The sequence below is a fragment of the Ursus americanus genome, chromosome 9, assembly GCF_024610735.1.
Source record: "Ursus americanus isolate L20-20 chromosome 9, mUrsAme1.1.p, whole genome shotgun sequence".
Lineage (NCBI taxonomy): Eukaryota > Metazoa > Chordata > Mammalia > Carnivora > Ursidae > Ursus > Ursus americanus.
In genome coordinates this window covers 20,138,793-20,160,751 of record NC_142135.1, presented here as the reverse complement: position 1 = coordinate 20,160,751, position 21,959 = coordinate 20,138,793, and the positions used below count along the sequence as shown (strand labels likewise).

Genomic DNA, 21,959 nt, shown 5'->3' with positions numbered 1-21,959 from the left:
TGGGGTTCTTACTAAAGAGAGAAGGCTAGAAGAAGAAACCGCCTTTCTTGGATGTGGTTATGTCTATAAATTTTTGAAGATGTATAGTCATCTTTCTAGCACATAGGAAGACATTGTCCACACCCTGAGAAAACAAGATGGAGACTATCTGGTTCTTGGTAATGTTGTTGATCCTTTGAATTAAGAAACCCTAGAATAGCCCAAGGTCCAGGCATATTGATATGTGAAATAACTAACCCCATATTGTTTAAGATAATCTGAGCTGGGGCCTTGTAGCTTTCAGCAGAAATAATTCTGATACAGATTTCTCTATCCTCATTAACTTAATCCCTTGCATTTTGTAGCATTTGCCATTGTTGACCTCTCCATCCTTCCTGAAACATGCTCAGTCCCTTTCTTTTTCTTCTACCTGACACACTACACCTTGGGTAACTTGCTAGTCCACAGTTCCACTGGGACTCTAAATTTTGATATGACATAGGGCACTTCCTTATCTCTCTTGGTTTCTTCATCTATAGTATCTCCTTAGGGAATTCACCCATTCCAATAGAATCTATAAACTAAAAACTCTCGTCTACAGCCCCAGTCTCCTTTCTGAATGGCAAACTCATGTACTTAACTACCTACATGACATCTCCACTTGCATGTCCACTAACCATACTAGTTATAACATGGCCAAAATGGAAGTGTCCACCTACTACATCAGCTCTCCTGTAAGGTTTTGCTGTCTCAGTAAATGTCCTTACCACATAACCTGTTGTACAGGTCAAAAATCTAGGATTTGGGGACTTTTATTACTTTATTTTCTTTATACTCTGCACCCAGACATGCAGGCTTTTTCTCCAAAATGTGTCCTGAGTGCAACACTACTCACAAATCTTACTGCTAAAACTTGAGCTCAAGCCTCCAACATTGCCTGCTCTGCAGTGGCCTCCAGTCTCTCTGATCTCTTGCCTTCACACAATGATGTGCCCTTCCTTCCCACAGTTCCATCTTCAGAGTCATCATTCTAAAATACAAGACAGATTAAATCACTTCTCTCTTAAAACTATTCAATGACTTCCCATTAAAATGTCAAGCTCCTGGCTTTAGCATAGGAAGCCCTACAGGATCCAGGTCTTGCTCCCCTCTCCTTTTTTCCCTTTCTGCTCTGTGAGTGAGTTAAGCTTTTTCCCTTCTCAGGATCTTTGCATGTGATTTTTCTTTTCTTTGGAACAATCTTCCCCATTTCTTCCCCCCCCCCCCAATCTCCCACTCCACCCAGATTTCTTCATAGCTGTCTTTGTCTTGTAATTCAGGACTAAATACATACATCTAAGAGAGATCTTCTCTGACAACACTAGATAGCCGAGCATCCACATTTACTCACTGTCACATTCCTATTTTAACTTCTTCATAGTGAATATTAATAACATAAGTTATCTGTTTATTTGTTTTCTATAAAATTATGATCTATTTTCCCTATGACAATGTAAGCTCTTCAGGTGGAGAACCCTGTCTTGTTTAAGTGTGTCCCTGATGTCAATTTATATTTGGAGTCTTTCCATCAGATTAAAGGCCTCACTCTCAGTTGCCAGAGTTCTAGCTCTGCTGAGACCATAAGTGTCCATTGTACTGTACTCTTTGCCTCCAGGGATCACTCATGTAGTTGAGATCATAGCAAGTACTGGTGCTAATGTACTTAACCATTTTTATTTGGGAGAATCTTTATACATCCTGTTCTACCTTCTTCTCTTTTAAAGTAGATGTTTGGAAAGCACACAACTTTGAATATATGCTTGAATATCAACTGTGGTGTTAGGTAAAATCTCCACTCCTCATAATCTCAATTTCCTTTATATAAAATAGTGATAATTTTACTTACTTTTTAGTTTTATTTGCTGTGATTAAGAAGCAGATTTCATTGCATGAAGGTAGTGGTCAATCAATATCATTGCTATTATTCTTTATTAATTTGTTGTAACTCTAATTTTCTTAAGAAGGTAGATGCCAGAGGAATTGAGCTTTGATCCAGTCTGTGGACTTCCAGTTCCACTGGCATAAGCTAGTCCTGTGAGATGCTGTGTATGACCCCTTTATCAATACCTTTCTTTGAGCCACTTTTTCTTCTTAGGTTTGGAAGGTAAAAACACAGTGAACTTAGAGAGGCCTGAGTATAGCCCCATCAACTTGTTTATTAGGTTGCGTTGGGCAAGACAGTTAAATTTTAATTTATTCTCATCACTCAGCTTTTATTTTCCTCAACTGCATAGTGAGAATAATTCTTGCAGGCCCTACATCATGGTTTTTGTGGTGAACGTCTCTGACTTTGTATTTTGGGGGTCGTCTCCAGTTCTCCTGGATCTTTCTCCCAATTCTGCTTCCATTTCCTTTTTTTAATTTTTTAAAAAAATTTTTTAAAGATTTTATTTATTCATTCGACAGAGACAGCCAGCGAGAGAGGGAACACAAGCAAGGGGAGTGGGAGAGGAAGAAGCAGGCTCCCAGCGGAGGAGCCTGATGTGGGGCTCGATCCCAGAACGCCAGGATCCTGCCCTGAGCTGAAGGCAGACGCGTAAGGACTGAGCCACCCAGGTGCCCCTCTGCTTCCATTTCTTGTCATCCTTATGGTGTGTCTTCAGGAATGGAGAGAGTTCATTAGCCCAGCAGGGGAGGCAGGATCAACAGAACATTTTTTTGTCAGGAGTTTTCGAATTAATAAGTGCAAAGACAGTATCTCTGCAGGGCCAGACATTTTAAGATATAAGTCTTTGGAGCTGTTGGTAGCACAGTTTCCTGCCAAAGGGAGAAAACTTTTTGTCTGCAATGAGAGGAAATAAAAGGCATGTACAGAGAAGGCCAGGGAGAAGGGATACCAAAAGAGAAAGATTTGGTAGACTTTGAGTTGCTGGTTCTAAACATTACTAAGGCCCTGCTATATCTGTGACCCTCGTTTGGTCTGCTTGTTTAAACTTACTTGGAATTTTTTTAGTCATACTTTATCCTTTTTTGCCTAAATGAGTTGGAGTCCTGTTTGGAGTCCTGTTTCTGACAGGGTATCCAGAAACCAGTCCAGCCTTGTGGTCTTTTGTAAGTTATGTACCCTTCCTCTCTGAGCCTTAGTTTCCTTCACTATAAAGGACACAGTACTTACATTTAAACACCTAGATGGTGTCTGATACATGCTTGTGATTCCTAGTAAGTAGCTGTTCTCATCATTAACAACGTAGTCCTGTTAATGATAGACTCTCTTTGACCCACTCACTGTCTGTCCCATTGTGCCTTGTGAACAGACCTGAGGAAAAGCAGAATGAATGGTGTGCCAGAAGTGCTATGAAGCAGGAAGTATTTCTGACAGAGACTTCTGGAAAGCTCTCATCATAGTCAGGCTAAGGCATTAATGGAATTTGGAATTGATGTGTAATGAGTAGAGAGATTAGCAAAGCTGACATGATCAGAATCTCTTCAAGAGTCCTAACGTGTCAGTCGCCAGGGTACCAATTTAAATAATCTTGGTCACATTTCAAATAAAACTTTTGATTGCTACCTCCTTTTTCCTTACCTAACATATGCTGTTGGCAGAAGTGATAAGAGACAGAACATGAGGGAAACGATAGAAAATAGAGCAAGAGTTATAAGGCAGACGTTCTAGAGGTGAAGAATATAAACATAGAGCCATTCCTTTTCCCCCTAAATAAGAGGAAGAAAGCAAGGTAGGGTAAAATATTAGTTTCAAAGTAACATAGACAATCAATTTATGCTTTTTAAACTTCATTTTTTGCAGTGGTTTTATGTTCACAGCAAAATTGAGCAGAAAGTACAGAGTTGCCATATCTTCTCCCATTATCAACATCCAGAGTGGTATATTTATTACAGTATTCCTTCACTTAGTATTATGCCTTTCAGTTTCCTCAGTTTCCTTGCTTGGCTTGATAGCTCATTTCGTTTTAGCAGTGAATCATATTCCACTGTTTGGATATGCCACAGTTTATCTCTTATTGAAGAAAATCTTATTTGTGTTCAAAGTTTCCCACATTTTGCCAATTATGAATAAAACTACTGTAATCATATATGTGTAGGTTTGTGCAGACATAAGTTTTTGATTCATTTGGGTAAATACCAAGAAGCATGATTATTGGATCATATGATAAGAAGGTGTTTAGTTGTTTTTTTTTTTAAGATTTATTTACTTATTAGAAAGAGAGAGAGACAGAGAGAGCAAGCAGAGGGAGAGGGAAAGAAGCAGACTCCCCATTGAGTAGAGAGTCTAATGTGGGCTCTATCCCAAAACCCTGAGATCATGACCCAAGCTGAAATCAAGAGTCAGATGCTCAACTGACTGAGCCACCTAGACCCCTGAGGATGTTTAGTTTTGTAAGAAGTTGCCAAAGTATCCCCCAAGGTGATTGTACCATTTTCCACTCCTACCAGCAATGAATGAGAGCTCCTATTGCTCCTCAGCACTACCAGCCTTTTCTGTTGTCAGGGTTTTGGATTTTGGCCATTATAATACGGACTTAGAAGTATCTCATCATAGTTTTTTTTTTTTTTTTAAATTTTATTTATGTATTTGTCAGAGAGAGAGAAAGCGTACACACAAGCAGGGGAAGCAGCAGGCAGAGGGAGAAGCAGGCTTCCCACCAAGCAGGTAGCCTGATGCAGGATTTGATCCCAGGACCCTGGGATCATGACCTGAGCTGAAAGCAGGTGCTTAACCAGCTCAGACACCCAGGGGTCCCTCATCATAGTTATAATTTGCCTTTTTCTGATGACATATAATGTGGAACATCTTTTCATATACCTATTTGTCATCTTCTTTGGTTAAGTGTCTGTTCAGATATTTGGCCCATTTAAAAAATTTCTGTGTAATTAGTTTCAGAAGTAGAATTTAGTGACTCATCAGTTGCATATAACACCAATGCTCATTACATCAAGTGCCCTCCTTAATGCCCATCAGCCAGTAACCCCATCCTCCCACCCCCTCCCTTCTAACAACCCTTAGTTTGTTTCCTAGAGTTCAGTGTCTCTTATGGTTTGCCTCCCTTTCTATTTTCATCTTGTTTTAGTTTTCCTTCCCTTCCTCTATGTTCATCTGTTTCATTTCTTAAATTCCACATATGAGTGAAATCATATGGTATTTGTCTTTCTCTGACTGACTTATTTCACTTAGTATGATACCTTCTAGTTCCATCTACATCATTGCAGATGGCAAGATTTCATTCTTTTTTATGGCTGAGTAATATTCCATCTTCTTAATCCATTCATCTGTTGATGGACATCTGGGCTCTTTCCATAGTTCGACTATTGTGGAATTGCTACTATAAACATTGGGGTGCATGTGCCCCTTTGAATCACTATGTTTGTACCCTTTAAATGAATACCTAGTAGTGCAATTGCTGGGTCACAGGGTAACTCTATTTTTAACTTTCTGAGGAACCTCCATACTGTTTTCCAGAGTTGGCCCATTTTTTAGTCAGTGTTTGTTTTCTCATTGTTAGGTTTTAAGAGTTCTTTGTATGTTTTGGAGAACAGTCCTTTATCAGATATATCCTATACAAATATTTTCTTCTAGTCTGTGGCTTGTCTTCTTATTTTCTTAAGATTGTCTTTATAATCTCAAGATTTTTTTGAAATTGAAAATAGAACCATTTCTTTTGATGGGCTTGCACTGATATACCTCAGATTTAAGAACACCTCAAGGCCATGTATAAACTTCATCACTTGTCCATCATCCACCTCCGATTCTATGGACAGCAGTTGTCTAAGGGCCAACTCATGCATTCCAGACAGTCACCTCAACTCTTACTGCCTCTTTCATTAAACATATTGCCAAAATTAGCATAAGCAGAGAGAGATGAAATGCAATACAGCCTTAAGTGATGTCAAACAAGAGTAAGTTCAGCACTTATTTTTTAAATCTTTATCAAACTAGTACAAGTATGAAATGAATTGACTTTATTTCCTCCTGCTCCAACAAAGAAAAATGCATTGTCCTTCTTTATGCTGATAACCTTGTTGTAGTCTCTAAGAGTGAATTTAAGAAGCAGTGTGAGTCCATTGTCATCTGACTTCCATAAGGAACAACTCAGCATAAAATTCTGCAAAACAACAAGAAAAAAATCATTGTATTTGGTAGGTATTCAATTTTAAATGCCCTCAGGCAACAAGTCAATTTATTATGTCTTTTGTAGGGATTCAGTCACTCTGGCCCCACAAATGGATCTATTCTCTTATTCAGGCATTTTGCTCCTAATTCATTCTGATGGCTCCTGGGGATATCTAGTTCTTAAAATGAGATATTTGCTAGTTTACATATTGATGTTCTTTTATAGATGAGGCCAATAGCTGGTTATACACACACACACACACACACACACACACACACACACACAGACGCTGCTATGAGATAAAAGTTAAGCAGGACTAAATCTTTTTATTTGGTAGGTTCTGAACTTTAGAGTTTCAGACAAATACACACGCTAAAAAGCATTAAACCTCTGCTCTGAAAAAAAATATTAACTTTATCTTTAGACGTCCCTGCTGTTCTCCATGAACTATTATAGTTAAATTTTAATGCATTGCATATTTCCATTTTTGCCCCAGCTTCTAGGAAACAGAATATCATTCACTCTCGATGGAAATTGACTGTTTTACTTGGCCCTAGCCTGGTAAGCCTCAATTCTTTTGGAAAATTTTTATTGTTATTTATTGTATTCAGAAGTATGTTTCATTTTTAAGCAATTTAAATGATTTTTGAAGAAATTCCAGTACATTTCAATAACTTCTTTCAGAGATATTTATGGAGTACTATGCCATTAAGTTATTGTCTCTCAGCTCCAAACCTACCCTCTACACTCAGCTTTGTGATGTTGGCTGGGGCTGTCAGGCTTCATTGTGGCTCCATGTTAGACTGGCTTCATGTTGGGCATTGTCAATAGGGGGCCACAGAGGGAGACCTCCAGTCTTGAAGAGGAAGAAGGGATATTCTCCTTCCTCCAGCTTCCCATGGACTGACTACCTTTCAGCTTTCTGTTCCCAGCATATCACCCAAGCAATACTTCTTTATCCCTTAGCAGTTGTTCTTTCCCATAGTAACTGCTGGATCCAATGTGCAGTTAGTTCTTCCAGTGTGAGCAAAGCCCATTTCATCTCACTTACCATCTTGCCAGCCCGAACCTGTCACAGTTTCTCTTTGAAGATCTGGGTGCCAAGCCCACTATTAGGAGTTAGTTGAACAGTTCCGTAGTCAGGGACAGAAAATATGGAGTCAGGACAGTAAGATAAACAGCGCTAACATCCTGTTTTGCAGCTTAGACAGGACCACACTAGCATTCTATTTTGTAGCCTTTGCAGAAATGACTTCTGCAAAACATCCCAAAATAAGACAGTTAACCACAGAGCATCTGTCACTATCATAGGCAAGGGACAGTTAAGACATAAGCCCCCAGATGTCAGCAAAAAGGACCATCAGTATGTAGACATTAACCTAATAGGTAGAAATATGTGTGACCAAAGCCCTGATTGGCACAACTCAGCACACCTGATTGCTTAAGATAGTTCTGTAAAAGGGCTCATAAAAACCCCTAAGCTTAGAAACTCCAAGGGCAACCCTCTTGGATCCCCTAAACTTTGCTTGGCTGCCTACCACCCTTCGTCTGTTCTACCTCTTCATTCTTCGAAGTGGCATGGGCACTAAAGGCTGGGGAATCCTGCAACACCACCCCATTACTCCTCAAAGCTCAGAGACACCAGCCATGGAGAGCTCCCTCCACAGAGCCCAGAGTTTCAACTCTGCAAGGACCCTCTCTAGGTCTCTAGGATTTATTAATTCCAACATCCCCTTTGCACCCCCCCCCCAGCCTGAGAGGTGGTAACTGCTCCCTGCAGTTGCCACTTCTGAGATACTTGAGAGTTCTCTTTGTATTCTTTTAGGTACCTAGTTAACTTTATAGTAGTTACTACTTTTTTATATTAAATTCCCTCTCATCAAACTGGTATAATTTCTGATGCCCAGCTGATGCCTCACTAATGCAGGCGCTTAACATGAATTAGGCATAGTTCTAAGGGCCAGGGAATGGTCCTGACCCAGATAAATCCATTGCTTTCATAGAATTGATCTTCTTGTAGGGCTGGACAGGTAACACACATAAATATGAATTGTGATAAATGGTACTTTTCCATTACTAGGAAAAAAAAATAATAAAGCCAGGTAAGGGAGAAGAGAGTGCCCCAAGTGGCAGGAAGAGGCTGCTGTTGCATGGGGATGGTAGAGAGAAGCCCTCTCTGGGCAGGCCTGACATTTCAACATTTTTGAAGGAAGTGTAGGACCAAATTATGTAACTATGTGGAGCAAGAGTGTTTGAGGCAGAGAGAATAACAAATGCAAAGGTCCTGGGGGTAAAGCAGGCTTTTGTGGCCAGGGAATGGAAAGGCCAGTATGTCTCTAGCAAAGGGAGCAAATGGGAAAGTGGTAGGAGATGGAAGCAGAGAGGAAGATGGAAGGCCAGATCCTGTGGCTCTGGGAGCCATAGTAAGAAGTATAACTTTTCTTTTCATTTTTAAAGATTTTATTTATTTATTTGAGAGAGAGAGAGAGAGAGAAAGTGTGTGTGTGTGTGTGTGTGTGTGTGTATGTGTGGGGGGAGGGGCAGAGGAGAAGCAGGCTCCCTGCTCAGGGCTCAATCCCAGGACGCTGAGATCATGACCTGAGCCCAAGTCAGATGCTTAACTGAGTGAGCCACCCAGGTGCCCCCCCCCCATTTTTTAAAAAAGATTTTATCTAACTTTTCATCAAAGTGAAATAGTCACAGAAGCCTTACCTGTCTTCTGAAGATGAGGTTATGTGTCTCTCCTATGAGCCTCACCTCAAGGCCGATTTGGTCTTCTATAGCTAATCAGACATCCAGACAGCTGCGCACTCTCTTCTTGTAATCACAGTTCTCAGTTTGTTTAGTCACATCATTAACTCTGTTTTGGCTTCAGAGTTCTTGATTGAGGGAAAAGTTGAGGAAGGGTCCCTTTGGACCACAAACACAAAGCTTCAGTAGAGCTGCTTGGTGGTCATCATACCATCCAACGAATACTTGGTGTAGACATTTCTCAATGTGTTCATATTTAGAAACAACTTGATACTAATGAAGAATTGGATGAGTCACTGAAGTTTTTGTTTTGGGACCAATGTTTTGCTGTTGTGGCCTTAAAATAACCTCATTTACTCAAGATTTTAATTTATTATGTTGACTTATTTTAATGCTTTGTTTTTACTTCTTGGTTGTGAACATACAACTGCTTTTAATCACCAACTCACAGCACCCATAGAGTAATGCTTTTTCTATTAAGACTACATGAGCAAAATATATCACATGCTCATTTCCTGAAATATGAAGTGAGTATCTTCAAACCTTGGAAACACTTCAGTTCCATGAAATAAATCTCCCCACACTGGTAAATTCCCAGAGATTATCATAACAGACTTGCTAAGTCGAACTGAGGAGGGATTTCTATTTTGAGAGAATACTTCTTTTGGCAGCCAGGACAGTCTTCTGTAGATATCTTTTGGAGAATGGGATAACTCATCTGAATTCATCATTGCCAGCAATAAATATTCTTGGTGCCTGATGTAGGTGCATTACCGGAAGGATGGTAGTCTGGCTTGGTATCGCTTGCAAAAATTATTCATGATTGGCACTCTCAGCGTGTTTAAAAAAAATCTCTTTTCACATGTGGTTAAATGTGTCTGTCTTGCTTTTCACTATTTATTTGAAGTCTACCTTCAAAATGTTCAAAATAAGATTGTTGTTGGACAGACCTCTATCTGAAATCCAGGAAATAGTATTCATTTTGGCCCCAGTTAGAGCCCACATCATGTATATTAATGCGATTTTCTCATTTTAAACTACTTTTTGTTTCTCAGTTGCAGCCAGGCTTTATTAACATGCTTAAACCAATAAATCTTCATCTTTACTGGAGTGAGCTAATTGTTTCCTCTAATGAAGAGGTCTGAACTTCGTTTGTCAAATTTGTGTTTATACACAGGCCAGCTCATTGAAAGCAGACCAGCTTAAAGAATGTCTTGTCAGAAAGTACACCGAATGAGTACTTTAAAAGAAAAAAATCTTTCCTTCTAATGACATTTTAAAAACTTAATTCTAGAGATATTATTTTTGCTGGAAGTATGCAAACTCTTCCTACTAATGTTCACAAATCTACTTCATGATATGCTATTTTCTATTGGTTAGAATGTGCATCTTACCCATAATACTCTTTCTTATATGAAAATATGTAGTCATTAACTTGTTTTATTACTTCCCTTAGAATGACCTCTCTGTTCTTCTCTGCTTAGCTAAATCCTCTGTCCCTTTTAGTCTAGGTGAAATCTCACCTTATAGCTTAACCTAATTTTGGCAGAATATTCTGTAGATCATGGAGATGCCACTAGTAACTGTATTGTGTGTTCTAAGTGGGGTCAGTACCAGCCAATATTTCCTGCATGTCAAAGATTTGCCCACTTACAAAAATTCATGTACTATTATCTTAACAGAAATTAGAGGTACTGGGATAAGTTTTGGTTTTTTTGCTTGCTTTTACAACAACTCTGAGATGCATTATAGGGGACATTGTTTTGGCCTTTCCAGAAGCCAGTTACCTTTATCCAGGTAATAACACTCTAGTATATCTTGGGATTTCTGCCAATGTTACCTACAGTGTGGACCTATAACTATTCAGAGTAAATGAAGTTCAGTACCTGAGAAGTCTTCATTGCCTTGGCCTTGGGCTGTGAGGATATTATCTTGAGTTCTGAGGGCCATCGTGATGGGAAAGCATACTGGAAAATTAAGCCATTTCAGAAGAAAGAAGGCATGTGGGAGAGATCACTTCCTGGGAGTATGGAGCACCTGAATCCAGGTGTGCCAGAAGCTAAAGACTCTTGGGTTTTTCAATTACATAGTCAATACATTTATTTTTACATGTATTTTTATTTTTTGCTTGGGTTGAGTTTTTGATTTCTGCAATTGAAAGAGCTCTGAGTAACTCTATTAGTCCCAGCTCTATAAATGAGGAAATTAAGCTGAGAGAGGTTTAGGACACTGCAGAGCTAGTAACAAATGAAACTGGAATCAGCAGTCAGGTAAATATGCCTCCATGGTCCATTCCCTCTGCTCTATTGTAGTGCATGCAGTTTTCTAGTATGCTTTGCCTGATATGTTTTGGCTCCTTCAAAAATTAATTAATTAGTTAATTAATTATTTTAGGGGGTGGATAAAAGCCTTGCTTTGCGGTGATATCATTTTCTACTTGTATTTTGGAGGAAGAAAATATGAGGGACACAGAAACATTTGTGTTCTGAGTACTTGTAATAGAAGCTCCATTAATACTCATTGAATTTTCCAGGGATTGATATTCAGCACATGTGGTCTTTCTTGGTTTAAAGCACCTTGGTTGAAGTCAACACCATTCTTATTCATAGAGGGACCTGCTCGTCTTTGAGTCCATGTTACTCCAGTGTCTCATGTCCGTAATCCCTATCTCCATCAATTTACATTATTTTCAGAAACACAAACAAGGGTTGAGTGAGACCTTCCCAAGGACATTTGTATTGAGAAATACTGGGAAAATTATGCCTACTCCCTGGCTGGATCAGAGACAGGGTTGCAAGAAACATCTGAGTTTCATTCCTGGAATTGTCACTGCATTTCAGGGTGGCCTTGGACATAGTAGTTTTCCTCTGTTTCTCCTAAGGGAAGATAACAGAAGAGGGAGAGGAATGAACAAACAGCCTGGGATGAATAAATTTATTCTTTGTAGTGCTAAGTATTACATTCCCATTTTCCTGAAATTACTATGAACTCACAGGCCAGATCTCAAAGAGAGCCTTTGAAATTTCAGAAATAGCCCTTTTCATTTATAGCTAGAAGAACAAAAACAAAAACCAAACAAACAGAAAACAAGCTTGGTGCACACACAAAGCTCCAGGCAGGTGGGCCATTCTGGTCAGTTGGTGTCACTAAGACCTAATTAGGTAAGCTGCCTTGGTGGCATTTTCAGAAAGGAAGCTGGACTCCTCTGCCTGTAAATGTCTTTATTAGCTCAGTGTGTATGTTTTCATTGGCCTTTGGAGAAGACTCTCGGTCTATTATGGTTTTGTTGATGGCTAACAGTGTTCTTGGCGCTGAGTGAGATATAGAAGAAGGTGCAGGATCCGCCCAAGGCGCTGCAACCTAAGTTAGTAAAACAAATACCTCGCTATTAGTCTTGACCTTGCTGGAAATTGGGCTTAAATATCAGTGGTGCTAAATTCAGAATATTTCTATTTGTGCCCCTTTGGGATGGGCAGGAATGACATTGTGGAGCAACCGTATTGCTTGGTATGCTTCGTTTCTTCCATTTTTAGCATGTCGATCTGTCTTCCATACTCCAGGGCTTTTTCTGTGCCTGAGTTAACCACATACATAGTGTCTCAGCATCCACTTGTTTTGATGTAATATTTGCCCTCATTTTAGTTCATTATAGTCGAATCTCATTTATCTCCACCCATTGTGGTTGTAGAAAAAAGTGTTGGCTCAGATCAACCCTAAATAATTTCTTGTATGTGTGGGAACAAATTTTTTTCTTATATATAATTGCGTGGATGCCGTGGCACTTCAAATAAAATTGTGAATCTGAGTGTGAAGACTCAGCTAGACAGAGATTGAAAATTAGCCAACCTCCTCTGCCCATGTAGTTTTTTTTCCATATAAGTAAGGAAGGAAAATATTATACTTCAGACTCTCTGATGTTCATACATTTGGGAAGAGTGGGTGAAGTAGGGGAGCTGGTCAGGGGAGGTCAAGGATGACCAGTGGGACAGAACCTGGTAAATGGAGGCAAGAAATACATAATTCGAAAGCCCATTTTTATGGCTGGTGTCAGGCTATTGCCAAATGGAAGCCATTTGAGAAAGGAAAAATAGAGCTGTTTACAAGTTAAGCAAATTGTTGATCTTACCTCTAATCCATACATAGTTCCTGCTTCTGAGGGCTCAGAAGTGTGCTAGGTTTGAGACAGAAAGCCCTGAAGTCTGTTGGTAAGGTCTGTCAGTATCAATGAAAATGTGATGGATTATTATCACATGCAATAGCATGGATGAACCTTGTGACCATATGTTGAGCAGAAGAAGCCAAGCACAAGAGACTAGGGATTGAGTCACTTCATTTCAATAAAGTTAACGAACAGACAAATTAGTTTATGTTGTTAGAACTCTGCAAAGTGTGACCCTCGGCAGGGGGTGGTGATCAAAAGGAGGGAGACGGGGTGCTCTGGGCTGTTTGAAATGCGGTCTCTCTTTTTTTTTTTTTCTTTAAGATTTTATTTATTTATTTGACAGAAGGATAGCCAGCGAGAGAGGGAACACAAGCAGGGGGAGTGGGAGAGGAAGAAGCAGGCTTCCCAGTGGAGGAGCCCGATGTGGGGCTCGATCCCAGGACTCCGGGACCACGCCCTGAGCCGAAGGCAGATGCTTAACAACTGAGCCACCCAGGCGCCCCTGAAATGCTGTTTCTTGGTCAGGGTGCTGGCTCTATGGCCATATCCCCTGTGTGAAAAGTATCAAGCTGGATACTAATAATTTGTGTATTATTCTGTATATTTTTATGTTTAATTTTAAAAGATTATTTAAAATTGCTAATGTCTATTAGAGAGATGTTTTCTTGCATATATATCATTATGGAGCTATTAAAAACTAAAGAACTGTATCTAGTTGTTTTTTCAAATTAGTAGATGACTGATATTTGATTTCTGGGAGATACTTGTTGTCAGTAATTTCTGGTTACAAAAAAGGAGCCAGTGTGTCTTGGACAGTAGCCTGATGGATACCTAGGTATTATGGGTTGACATGTGCCCTCATCACAATCAAAGGCAGTTGAGCCAAGAACTGAGTCCTCTTAGTGTACTGACTATGAGCTCCAGAGGAGGGAGGGAGGACTAGATTATGGCAATTCCGTGGTAGATAAAGAAAAATGATATTTACTTCTTTGCTCCTCAGATCCTGAAATGTGTGGCAGCTACTGTCACCAGAGCCTGTCATCCTCCTTCATTCCATGGCTCACTTCTAACCAGCAATATCCAGGAGGAAAACTTGCCTATTCCCTTCTCCAGCAGGAACATTCTCTCTCTCTCTTTCTCGCTCTCTCTCTCTCATACACACACACACACACACACACACACACACACACACACACACACATACATACATATATACGGTGGGGGGTAGGCATTTGGAAGACTATGGTTGACCTGGTATATAAGAGATCAGAGAAAAGAAATAGGACAGGAATGAGAAGGAGGACAAGGCAGGAAAGAAAAGGGAAAAGTGAGTAGGTCAAGAGAAATGTGTCAAGGTATTTGGAGGTTGTAAACTTCAAGCAAAGACCAACTAATAATGACAAAAGGGTAAGGTCTTCACACTGTCCTATTTTTAAAAAATGTTTAAAATATACTTACTATATGCTAGGAACTGCCTTTGTGCTCTACACCCTGTATCATTCTATTTAATTTGAATCTTACAGATGATAAAAATTGGGGAATCAGAAGGATGAACACAGTATGACTGACTCCAGTCTAATCCCTCCTTATTCACTAAGCTAAACCCTCTTAGTCAGAGCTCACTGACTATTAGGATTTTAATGCCATGTGTTGAATGCCTACGACATCCCAAGCACCTCTCTTCCACCTTTTATTTTCTTTTAACTTTATCATGGTAAGAACACTCAACATGAGATCTGCCCTTCCAACAGTATTGTAAGTATAGAGCATATTATTACTGACTGTAGGTACAATGTTGTACTGCACGTATCTAGAACTCACTCATTCTGCTTAACTAAAACTTTATGCCCTCTGATGAGTAACTCCCTATTTCCCTCCCCCTTCCAGCCCTTGGTAATCACCAGTCCATACTTTCATTCTATGAATTTGACTATTTTAGTATTTCACATCAATGGAATGATTCAACTTATCTTTTTGCAACTAGCTTATTTCACTTAGCATAATGTCTTTAAGGTTCATCCATGTTGTCACATACAGCAGAATTTCATTTTTAAAGGATGAATGATATTCCATTGTGTGTAAATACCACATTTTCCTTATCCATTCATCTGTCAAGGGACATTTGGGTTGTTTCCCTATCTTGGTTTTTGTGAACAATGCTGCAATAAACACAGTTGTGCTAAAAGCCTCTTTGAGATCCTGATTTCGGGTTTTTGGGATCAATACCCAGAAGTGATATTGCTGGATCACGTAGTAGCTCTATTTCTAACTTTTTGAGGAGCCACCATACTGTTTTCCATTTTACATTCCTGCAACTGTGCACAAGGGTGCCAGTTTGTCCACCTATACATTTGTTCTCACTCAACATAGTTCACTTAAAATAATTTGTTTTTGCTCATGCTGAGCAACATGTGCATATGGCTAAGTCTGTGCCCATTTGTATTGTGTATCTGTGCCCATTTGTATTGGCTACTTGTTACTGGCTGTGACCTTATCCTTTGGGGTTCCAGCTGGAGCTGGGCGGGACTGCTTGGAGCCACTCCAGGCCACATGGCCCTCTGGTCACTCTGGTCTGGACTCATTCCTCCTTGCCATCCGTCCTTCCCACCAGGGCTTATCTGGAACTTAACCAGCTCCCAAAGGGAAAGATAGGTCACTGGGCAGATGACCATGTGCCTTTAACTGCTGACCCTGATTTGTGTGTACTGGCCTTGAGGGAGGATTCTTGTGGCTTCTTTTCACTCCGAGTTTATAGTTAAGCAAAGATTAGATTTGCTACACACTTCTCACTGACACATGAAGGTTTTGGGCGTGCATCATTGGAGAGCATCCCACAAAACCAATGGGCTATAGAAGTCAATTGTGCCATGTATAAGTGATCAACGTGGAAATTCACATTTGAATGACTAAAATGACTCAAAAATGTTGTGGAGATTAGTTACAGAATTATTACAAGTATTTGAGTATCCATGACCTGCAAGTATTAAGCCAGGTAATTGTGTGGATTCAGAGGTGTGATGTCAGAGGCCAGAATGAAGAAACAACTGAGATCGGGCTGCCAAATACTGTAGTAAAAACCAAGCCTGTGCTGAATGAAGGTAATTAGCAATAGCAGTGCAAATGGGCACATGGTAAGATGAGAGAGATGGTCACTTGACAGTGTAGGTAAAATGATCTTTCCTTACATCTAAATAAGTGATCATTTCTATATATTTACAAATTAGATACAGTGATAATTGGTGGTTTGGTAAAATGTGTCTTCAGTGGTCAATAAGTTAGGAAATGCTAGTTATAGAAAATATAAACAGATTTCTCTACAGTAGGATCTTCCCAAGTTTTTTTTTATGCTAATTTCAAAGCTCCAACAGAGATGTAAATTTTCTGGTACCCCACGTTTTGCACCTTGAGAACATTTTTATATGCAATGTCTTCTGGAACCAGTCTTTAGAAAGGCTAGAAACAGTGCTTTAACCTTTTCCAAATCATCTGCCGGTCATTTCATGTTCTCCTTTCTTTTAGGTCTGGAGGAGAAAATCTAGGCTGCATAAATGTAGTGGAAAATTGATCAGAGAGTAGCCCAAGACCTAGGCTCATGACTCAGGGCTGTTTTGATTTCACCTTCTATGAAAATAAATCTACTGTCCTACTGTCCTCAACAAAGGAGTCTACTTGAGACTCAATGACACAGAGATTTCAGGTTTCCTTAACCAGGGAACACATCCAGCCGTAAACCGTTTAGATGCATTCCCAACAAGCATTTTCCTTTTAGTTTCTAAGTACTCAACTCTGAGCCCTTACCTTGTGGCTTATTTTGTGTTTGCCCAGGGCAACGCCAGGAAATGAAGTAGATTAGAGCTAGAAAGGTCCTAAAGAGGACACATGTGTTCAAATCTCCTAGTTTACAGATGAAGGATGTAAATGTTCTTTGGAGTTTGACTTTCCCTTGGATTATAGTGCTGGTTAGTGTGAGGGACAGTGGGGGATGGATTAAGGTCATCTGATTCGGTCTGTACTGCTTCTTTCCTGTGGTGGCATACAGAGCCTCTAGGATCACCCTGAGGTTTGAGTCCCTTGACACAGGGCTGATGGGTGGGAATGCGCAGGAAAAATGCCTGACTTTCACCCAGATCCTCTTACTCTTGTCAGACATGGTAACACTCAACTGAAATATAGTTGGTTTCATCTCTTGGGGAAAAATATTCAACACAAGCAATTCGGGTTCAAAAACTCCATCAGCCTCTTAGAGATGTATCTAACTCTGTCCCAGAGCTATTTAAAAAAATGCCAAAAACCAAATTTTAACAAAGCCCTCTTAACAGACCCTAGGTGTTGTTACATCAAGGATCTCAGGAAATGATTGAGTTTAACACTCAACGGTTACAGAGTAAGGGCCAGGGAAAATGCTTGGTGTCTCTAAACCTCAGGCAATTTAACTGTGGCTGCTAAGGCATCCACAGAAAGAGTTTTTCAATTGGTATATTTATACTTTCTTTACTTAGTATTGATTCTAAATAAGGATAAAACCCATCCTTGATGGGAAGCCCTATGAGTAAGAACAGATGAATTAAAGTTTGTTTTATCTTCCCACTTTCCTTTCACTGTAGCCAAAAAAAGCCTTCCCTGTAGAGGCATGGGATGTATTCTAGAGGAAGCCACCACTGCTTTCAGAACAACTAATGGTGAAGTGGGGGTGTTGGTTCTGGTGCAGGTCCAGATCTCCCTAACCTTTTGTTTAGAACGTTGGGGGAAATCAACTAGCTTAAAGGTCCACAGTTCTCCAAACTTCCCCCACCCATCCTGTATATGGATGCCCAGGTCTATCATTCTCCAAACCCCATATTCCTCTTAAAACACCTGCTTTGAGCCACTTACAAAGCAAGCACTCTCTCTCTTTTAAGTCTCACAACAGATTGATTTCATCATACGTATTTGCTCATTGATTATTTGTGGAACTGAGAAGAATCTCTGGTATTTTGCCTTATGGCAGAAAATGAATAGAGAGAATGATCAAGGTAGGATTATTTAGGCATTGGCTGCTCATCGTGTGTGTGTGTGTGTGTGTGTGTGTGTGTGTGTGTGTGTGTGTGTGCGCACGCGCGTGTGCATTACGTACAAACATCATTAACTCAGACTTGCTCAAACAGAAATTGCTGTGGTTCTCCAAACCTAAGGTAGGGCCCAGGTTTATCTTTACTTCAGCTATGCAGCAAGGTGTGTGACTATGCAGGGAGATTGTGTCTGTACTCTAAAGAACAATCTTTCCCAACACTCTGGAAATTCCATCCCCACCTACACGTAATCCACCATAACTTGCAGCTGATTTTCTATATCCTGGTACACAGGCTACTCCCCCCTGCAAATGGATACTGCTGGGCTTTGGTTGATACATTTTCATTTCCTGGAGCCCCTTCTTCCTCTTCTTTCTCCTCTGTTGTCCTGCTTACCTTGTATGGTTCTTGTAAGTGCCCTCATCCTGCACCATCCAAGTTCACTGTTCTCCCGGAGTTCCAGAGTTCCAGAGCGATTTACTCATGCCTCCAACAGAGTGCTTATTTCATTCTGCCTGACATTATAGTGAGATGTTAAAAGAGGGGTAGTGAGAGAGTAGAAAATGAACAGGCTTTGGAAACACAGCGGAGGTTTTAGCTGTAAAACCCAGACAATTTTAGCTGTAAAATGTTAAGCAAGTTTATTGAGTCTGTTTGAATCTTAAGTTTTCTTCTCTCTAAAATGGACATAATAATCACCCTGCCAATTTTTGTCAGCGTAAAATGAGCTAATATATGTAAAGAGCCTAATACAATGCTTATTACGAGGTGGATAATACATCTCAGCTGTTATTATCAGTTACAGTAATTTAGGCATTTTATCTTTGTGTCATTTTCTTAGTGTTTTCACAGTGTCTGGAAAACTATCTGTTTCAAAATTGTTGAATAAAGAGATAACTCCCTTGATATATGTAAGTTCCTTATACCTATGGAGCTGCTACAAAATTTCATATACTGCTACTAAATAAATAAGGAAAAGACTTGTTTGATAAGGTAAGCAGAGATGAGAGAATATGATGATACCGTTGTTCTGGACTATTTAATTTATTCACCAAAGTAGCAATTCCATGGGGCAACCTTGGGAATTTATTTACTGAATCATGTCTATCTTGAGGATTTTCAGTGCATCGGGCTCTATACTTGGAGGACAGAGATGGTCAGCAGTAAGAACTGATAATTATTGATCCTTAGTGATTCTTCCTGTGCATGCGTGTGGTGGTTGAACACAGGCAATACCAACAGTAATTTTTTGAGGCACATAGTCATGTTGTCTTCATTTTACAAAAATGAAGATGAAGTCCACAGAAATGGAATGACCAGTCCAAATTTATTGAGATGTGAGCAGCGGACACTGTACTCAAACCCAGGCACTCGGGCTCGCCACATCCACTGTGACCACCACGCCCTGTGTGATTGCATCCTTGGGCAGTTCACACTCTAATTAAACAGAGTCAGTCAATGCAGAGAGATACATGCTCCAATCCGAGGAACTCGGGCGATTTGAAGCACAGAGAGGGTGCCATCTGAGAAGCAATGATTTGCTAGGCTTTCTTTTTTCCCCAGCTACTTACTCAGTTATACTTTAAAGTTTCTTGACTTGTGATTGATGGGTCTTCCCCTCACTTTCTCATAGAGCTACTATGATTCATTTAGCTGGAGGTTTCAACTGGGAGAGAAAGTAGTAGCCTTTGGTTGTGTTTACTCATTGGCTGTCCATAGGGGTTGCATGTGGTCAAGCAAAGAAGTCAAATACTTGGTTGTATTCAGAACAGTGCTGCGGCTGGCCTCCAACTAGATGGCTCTTCCACTCTCTCCGGGTTCTCTGATAGAGTTCTGCAAACAGTGCAGGGGCTACTCTCACAATACCTTCTCTACGAACTTTGATTCTTTCAAGGCTGACTCTGGAGAGAAGATGGAATTGGTATAGCAGCAGTGGGGCGGCCAGACTTATTCAGATCCTCTAGGTACATTTCTTAGAGCCACTTCAAGAAGCCATTAGACAAAGAAAGGAGAAAGGAAAATCACATAGGTATCTTTCTCTCACTCGTCCAATATAGAACTTGACACTGCGCGATTAACGTGACCCATATTAGATTCTTTGTAGAGAAGAGCTTTTCCTGAATTAAGGAATTTGGTTTTCTATTACATCGATTTATTAGTACCTTGTTTTAGAGCACTAACACATTCACACTTGATTGCCATTTGGCAGAGAGAGACAGACAGAGAGAGAGAGAGTTTTGATAGAGAGATGGGGGAAGGAATCCAAAGCATGGTGGAGACGAGCTAAGGCATTGTTGAATCAAGGAGAAGAACATCTTTCACAGCTGGGAATGAAGAGATGGGGAAACAAGGTAAATCCTCTTTTATCTTAGGCTGGTCAATTGTCTTGCTTACAAATCTCCCTCCCTCCCTTCCTTTCTTTTCTAGACACAGTACAAGGCAAATCACCAAAAGAAATACAAAGAGAAAGGAAACTTGCTTCCTCCTCCTTCAGGTTCACAGTCTAGCAAAGGACACATGTGTGCACAATTAGGTCTGCAGAGGGCCTGGTTTTAGAAGGAAGGCATACACACAGAGGCATGAAGCCATGGCACTTATTTTCTTTTTATCTGGATCACGAGAAAGTGAAATAGAACATAGAGAGGCAGGCATGGCTCGTACTCAGGGTGGAACTTCTCCCGTTCACCTTCTTGTTGATGGAGTTGCTGCCAGTGTGGTGTGCATGCCCACAGCCTGGGAAAACTGCAAGCAGTGCCTTGGCCTTGTGGGAATTGGTGTGACCCGTTTTGCTGAGTAAGTCTGACCAAGGCAGGGGTGTGCAGGCTGATAATGAGAACGCCAGCAGTGACAGCTCACTTGCCTTTGCACTTTTATGTGCCAGGCACCATACTAGTCTGTTTAATGATCTCGGCAATCCTGCAAGTACTTTTATTATTCCCGTTTTACAGATAAGGAAACTGATGCTAAGGGAAGTTCAGTAATATGCTCAAGGACACACAAGTTAAGTGGCAGAGCTGGGATCGCCTTCAGGAATCCAACTCTACATGCTAAGCCTTAACCATCATGTTCCTGAATATCCACTACTTCATAGCACAAGTAGGTAGAGACACACCCCCTTGCAAGTAACTCAAAGAGCATACCGTGCTAGGGATCCAGAAGGGTCTGCCGGAGTACTAATCATTAGAAAGGGAAGCATGGGAAGTAGTGGCCTTTTGGTTTTAGGGGAGAGGACTATCAGTAGTGGTTGGGAGCAGGTGTGGTCAGAACAACTGGAATGTTGTCTTTCCAGTGGTCCAAGAATATCCTACTTTTTTTGAAGAGGAGATGTGGTGATGTTCTCTGGGCCTAAAATCTCTGTCATCATTTTAATGTTCAGATCCAACATTGGTATCAATTAAATAGGAAAGCAATAGTGATTTTTGTGTTCAATAGGTAAGTTTAAGCAAATATTTTTATTTTGTCTGTGGGAAACGATAATAAAACAGAACTAGCCTTCCAAACACAGGTTGCACTATATAATTAGGGAAATAAACATGGCTGTAGAAGTTGGAACTGTACGAACCTTTAACAAAAATCAGGGAAAAGAATAGTCTAGTCATCTTTTGGTGAGGCTATAAGACCATGGCCAAAGGAACAATGTTTCCTTGATGATAGTTTTATCCCTAAGCTTTAGCAAATATGTGACTTTGTATACTGCCATGAAAGAGTGTTATCAGATGAAGATGGCCAGCATGCATTTGACTTCTGACATTAGTACCAGAAGGCACCAACATAAAACCTCTTACTCATTTAATTTTTCTGAAGTATTGAGCACTGGGTGTTATATCCAACTGATGACTCACTAAATTCTACCCCTGAAACTAATACTATACTATATGCGAACTAACTTGAATTTAAATAAAATCTTGAAAA

General features: G+C 40.2%; 1 long non-coding RNA gene across 2 annotated transcripts in view; it reads left to right on the top strand.

Moving 5' to 3' along the window:
- Window positions 1-21,959, top strand: part of LOC123797764 (uncharacterized) — a 189,897-nt gene that overhangs the window by 123,223 nt on the left and 44,715 nt on the right. The window contains exon 4 of one of the 2 annotated variants that reach the window (XR_006781054.2): window positions 6,583-6,647. The exons of the other annotated variant lie outside the window; for it this stretch is intronic. This is a non-coding gene — a long non-coding RNA (uncharacterized LOC123797764). The remainder of the gene's footprint in view (window positions 1-6,582; window positions 6,648-21,959) is intronic. 2 annotated transcript variants of the gene reach the window in all.